Source organism: Seriola dumerili, unplaced genomic scaffold (genome assembly GCF_002260705.1).
Source record: "Seriola dumerili isolate Sdu_G_001 unplaced genomic scaffold, Sdu_1.0 BDQW01000319.1, whole genome shotgun sequence".
Taxonomy (NCBI): Eukaryota; Metazoa; Chordata; class Actinopteri; order Carangiformes; family Carangidae; genus Seriola; species Seriola dumerili.
The window spans coordinates 2,631,210-2,637,209 of NW_019174574.1; positions in this window are offsets into that span (position 1 = coordinate 2,631,210).

Genomic DNA, 6,000 nt, shown 5'->3' on the forward strand with positions numbered 1-6,000 from the left:
TCAGCCATGAGAGCATTCATTTATTTTCATTGTTGAACTTTGGACATCTGCCTTTGTGACAAGGCCGAACAGTGATATTGAAGCCAGTAAGGATGTCAAAGATTTTTAAGGTGGTTTCATTGTTTTATTGATAAAAGGTTCACAATTATTTCACCACTAATCCTGCACACCTACATATTTATTTTTGTCAAAAGCTTCAGAAAATACACTTCAGTCAGTTTATGTACAAATTAATTTACAGGACTAATTAGATTCATTTTCATGCTGATCATTTCTGCACCAGCTTTAGATAAGTAGCGAGGCGTTGTTCTCTGCTGTTGTTGTGAGTGTGCAAACTGAAAAAACTATGAAAAGTTTTATATGAAAATCCAGTTTTTATCTCAGTCTGGATCAGGGAACTAAAGTGTAATCCATTGTCCCTCTTGTACCCTGAGCGAGTCTGTCACTGACACCTGTACCAAGACTGTGATCTCACCTGAGCTCACATTACAACAGACACTTTGTATTTATGGACAAAGATGATTGATGGATGATGAATAATATCTGCACACATATGAAATTATTTTTATCATGCTTTATTCATTAGTTTTTTTATTCATTCCCACTAATGGTTGAGGTTAGTTAATTAAAACTGAGGGACAGAGAGAGACACAGAGACAGACAGAGACATTGAGAGAGACAGAAAGAAAGAGAGAGTGAGAGAGAGAAACTCCAGTCCTAAGTCTATGTTCTACGTCCTCGTCCTCCTATAGAAAGTGACAACCCTCTGCAGCAGTGTTCGTCCCCTCCGGATCTCCTCTCTACTCTGCTCCTCAGGCTTCACATACTCCACTGTCTCTGCACTTGAGTATCTCCTCCTCCACCCTGGGATGAAGAACCTCATAAACCTGTGCCTCAGTGAGAGTGTGTCGGGTTCACTTGGCAAGCTGTGCACCTTCAAGCTCGAGTCGTCCTGACTCTGCAGCTTCTCCTCAAGCTCCCTTACTTTTTCACGAAGGGCATCCACCTCCTCTAGAAGCTTCACCTGAAGCAGCTCGTCAATGCCATGAAATGCTTCTGCCAGGTCCAGGTCTGTTCTCAGTGTCTTCTCCGCCCTGTCGCTCGTCTCATTCACGTCACGCTGCAGAGGTTCCTCGATTCGGATGGACTCTTTTGCTCTCTCCTCAAACTCACGCTTCTGTTTTTTCAGGGTCACAATCTCTCTCTCTAAGATTTCTCTCTCCTGGTCCCACGCCACTCGGCTCATCTTTGCCTCTTTGGTGATTGCATCCATTTGCTCTAGCAAAGCCTCCTTGTCCTTCAGGACCTGTTGCTCCTTCGCCTCAATCTCAGACCTCTCTTTTTTGAGAACGGTGATCTCCTGCATCAGCTGTTTCTTATTTTCCTCCCAGGCCTCTTTTTCTTGTAGAAGGAGCTTGTAGGCATTCTCCATGTCTTCCAGTGTGCTCAAGCTCTGAGTTTTCTTTTCATCCATTTTAGGCAGCCTCAACCTTTCCCTCTCTTTCAGCTTACAGGTGTCCTGCCCCAAGGTCTCCACCTCCGCCCGGAGCTTATGATTCTGCATGTACCTTTCGTTAAACTGTGTAGCTGTCGTTATTTCAGAGACACTGCTGGTGACCTGTGTCTTCTGGCTGATCAGTTCATCGATATGTTTCTGAAGAGCTTCTATCTCTTCAGACATGTTGTCATTTTTTATGCAGAGGGTGCTGTTTTTCTGGATGAGGACCTGGTCGGCCTGGCAGAAGGACTCACAGTAGTCAGGGGTTGTGATTTGCTGTTGGAAATCTGTCTTAACAGTCTCCCTTATTTCAGGGACACTGACGTCCTCCTCCCCTCCGTCCATCAGGTCACTCATCCAAATCTGCAAAGCCTGCTTCTCTGACGTTAGGTGTTCATTTTTGAGGCGCAGGACCTTGTTTTTACAGAGGAGGACCTTGTTGATTTCACAAAGGGATTCAAACTCTTTACAGGCTGTGGTACTCTCCTGGGACTTCATTTTCTAATTGAAGCTTTAGTATTGTCCCACACTTGTAAGTCACTTTGGATCAAAGTGTCTGCAAATGTAAATGTTGTAAGTGTTTTCAGTCGGTGTTGTGAGAACTCTGTTGGTCCGTTTGCCTTTTCAAAACGCATTCATGCTCCACGTTTATTTATAATCTACGAGCGTTTTACCGGAAGTGACGTGTCAGTTGCTTTGAAGTGCGCTTTGATCCCTTTACGACGGTGGAGCCAAAATGGCGACCTATGCAGGTGCATTCTGTTAAGATCTTCTACTGAGTACCTGATGTTTGGAATGACTTATTCGGATTAACCCTAACATAAAAGGAGTGATACATCGCTGTTTCATCTAATGTATATGGAGTAAGCTAGTGCTACTGAACTACGAACAAAACGTAAATTTAATCTAGTTGCGTTTAGCCTCGCCAAAGAACTGTTAGCTAAGTAAAAAAGTTTTGCTAGCTACGAGAGACCTGCAGCAAGATGTCGAAGACAGACGTGAAGAACGGGAAAAAAATTAGGTCTGATATTGGATTTGGAGCCTGAAAGTGCATTTACGGGTTTGTTTACACCTTTACCTCAAACACCTACCAACAGCCCGTACCCCCAAAAAAATCTGCACTAAAGACCCGCGAATGAAAGAAGATGCAGTCTCTAATGCTGACATCCTAAAAGCCATTAATGGGCTGAACGACCGTTTTTCTAAGTTTGAGCAAATGGTCATTCAAAACAAGGACGGGGATCTCTACCATGCAGGAACAAGTTATAGGGCTGGAAATTCAATGGAAAGGAACTGATGACACAGTGAAGACGTTGAACGATCAGATTACTACCCAGCAGGAAAGACGAGAAGATACTGAACGGTATAGCAGAGATCTCCGTCTTTTGAATCTCACAGAGAGCAGCAAGGAGCATGTGAGAAAGGAGGTACTGGACATCATGGCTCAGATCGTTCCCGAGGAGAAAAGCAAGCTTGGATTCAAGGTCGACTCTGTGCCCAAGTCGGGCGCCCAAGAGTAGGCAAAAGCACACGTCCCATCATCATGCAGTTTACCATGCATACCTTCAGGCACAAGGTATGGAGGTCTTCCCTCAACACTGATGTCATGAAGAAAAAGAATCTTCGGATGGCTGAGGATCTAACTTATTTGGAAAGACAGTGCTGAAACAAACTCTAGCCTCTTGTCAAGCAAGCACGCACCGAAGGGAAGAAGACCAAATGGCAAGGCCCTGTTGCTGTTATTGACGGAGTGAGATTTACCGCATTATACAGTGTTAACAGAGTCAAAAGGTAACTCATCTCACTCTGGCTTTCTATAAAACCGTTTCTTATTGGTGGTTTACCCATTTATTGTCATGTCAACATCTTTGTTCAATCCATGTATTCACTCCATTGTTTGAAAACAAGAAATCCTTAGAATTAATAGGTACTCAATAGTTTTTCCTCTTGCGAATATTTAATTTGTCGAACAGTTTCTACTTCAGTGCTTTACTTGTTCGTGGTTATCTTTAACAGACATCCAGTTCATACACTTTGTTTTTGGGGTTTTTAAAAATGATTCCTCTTAATGTCAGAGGTATCTGTGACAGAACCAAAAGGACATCAGTTTGTATGTTCTGTAGAAGAAAAATGCTTACTTGGTATTGTTACAGGAGACTCACTCAGGTGATGATGATACGAAGTTTTGGAAAGCTCAGTGGGGTGATCAATGTTATTTCTGTCATGCCTCTCAACGATCAGCTGGTGTAGGCATCCTCCTTAACAAGTTTAAGAGATATTAATGAGTCAATAACTTGAAAGAGATAGATAGATGGATAATCCTAGTTTTCAAACTAAATAACATTCAATTTATAGTATGTAATTTATACAACTGTAATAATTTAACCCAGGCAAATATTATGTTTACACGACTTTGTTTGAAACTAAAGGCACTTTAAACCAAATATAAGGAAGCACACATGGTCATTGGAGGAGACATTGGAGGAGACTCCAATGATGCTCTATCTTATAGATAGAATACCTGATAGAATAACCCAGCACTCAGGATTCAAAAGTACTGCATTTGTTTGTGAACAACTTTTAATAAAATAAAATTAATTAATTAAATATTAAGCAGTTCACTCAGGTGTCACTGTCACTGTCACTCAGGAACAAGTCATTATATTTACAAAAATGGGTTGACCAAAACATAATATTTTTAAATATTTCTTAATTGACTGCAATGGGCAACTTATCAACTATATAACATTTCTTATGAGAAAGCTTTCCGATAAAATCCATAACCAATGGAATATTAGAATTAATGAAAAGCTTTAAAAAGCAACTTGAGGCTCCTAGACCCACATCCACGTTATATTAAAGGTACTGACATCATGAACAAAAGAAACGCACCAATAAACATATTAGAAAAATTCTCTACAACACGAAAATAACTCTAGTGGGAAATATTTCTGAAACTCGCATTTTACAGATATTAATTGGCTCAAAGCATGGCTTGTTATTTTTAGATTCTGCATCACAAACAAAGTTAGAGAAATACATCTGAAAATATTACATAAAATTTATCCAACAAACATGTACATTTCAGGATTTATGAATATTGATAACAACTGTACCTTTTGTGTGACTGAACAAGAAAGAATGATACATTTGTTCTACAGTTGGTCATATTGTGTTACATTCTGGAAAGACTTGTAAAGTTACTTAAACAAAACAACACGTCATTAAAATTGAACAGAAAAATATTTTCACTATTTTGAATGTAATGATAACAATTTCTGCAATATTATTCACCTTATTTTACTGGGAGAAATTTCATATGCATAAGATAAATTTTCCTTCAATCAATACCCTCATTTAAATTGTTTCTAATTGATATTGAACGTTGTGTGTGTGTGTGTGTGTGTGTGTGTGTGGCGCGCGTGCGTGCGTGCGTGCGTGTGTGCGTGTGTGTGTGTATGTGTGTATATATAATAATATATATAGGATCCGGATAAGCGGGAGATGACGAAGTATATATATATATAAACAATGTGTTTACTTGCTCTTGTAACATGGTTTATCATACGGCTCTACTTATGATGGCAAATGAAATCTATATATGAACAAATACATACATCCACGTTATATTCAACACAGCCGCAGTTCCACTCTGTCACAGTCTATGGTATGGTATTAAATGGTATGTGGCGCCCTCATCTGTCCAAGTCTCAGCACTGCACCTTAGATTTAAACAAACTGTAATTGTTGAGGTCACCTCTACTAAAGCTCGTTTTATTTTGACTTCATTTGTTAAAAACTCGCTGTAGTTTGCCTCAAACTGATTTCAGTCACATGACTTCTGTACATTTGCAACTAACAATTGTTTTATTAATTAATCTAAAAGTGATTATTAATTTGATGTTTTCTCTGGAAATGTATATTGACCTCAATATACATTTGATCGCTTAAACTTTTTTCTTAAAATGTATAAAAAAATGTAAAAGTATAGAAAAGTATATATCTATCTATGTATCTGTATCAGGCAGTCTTCCTCTTCCTTTAGGCTACTTGGCTGGTTGGACCTTTGGTTGATTTATTTTTGGTTTTCTTACACTCATACATGTCCACACCTTCACACAATACACGCATTACTGATGAACTGACCGTATACTTAATTTAGTTTTCTTAAGTAAATGACCATGTGAAGTCGGCTGGTTTTAGCGGAACTTATTCATAATCTCACAGTTGGTGACACAGAACTGGTGGCTCCATTACAGATGCAGATTAAGCCAATGGACACGTCTGAGATTGACATGATTTATGCTCCATTCACATCTGATGGTTTTTGTAAAATAAATTGGGAGTGACAAGTTCCAGTCAAAATTTTGAGGGACTCAGGAGCTTTGCATACCTTTGTGAGTGAGGCAATCTTGCCTTTTTCTCCAGGTTCAGACACAGGGACTTGTACTGTGCATAATATGTTCTTGTCCTGTGATCTGGTACAGGGTTCAGCAGAGGTT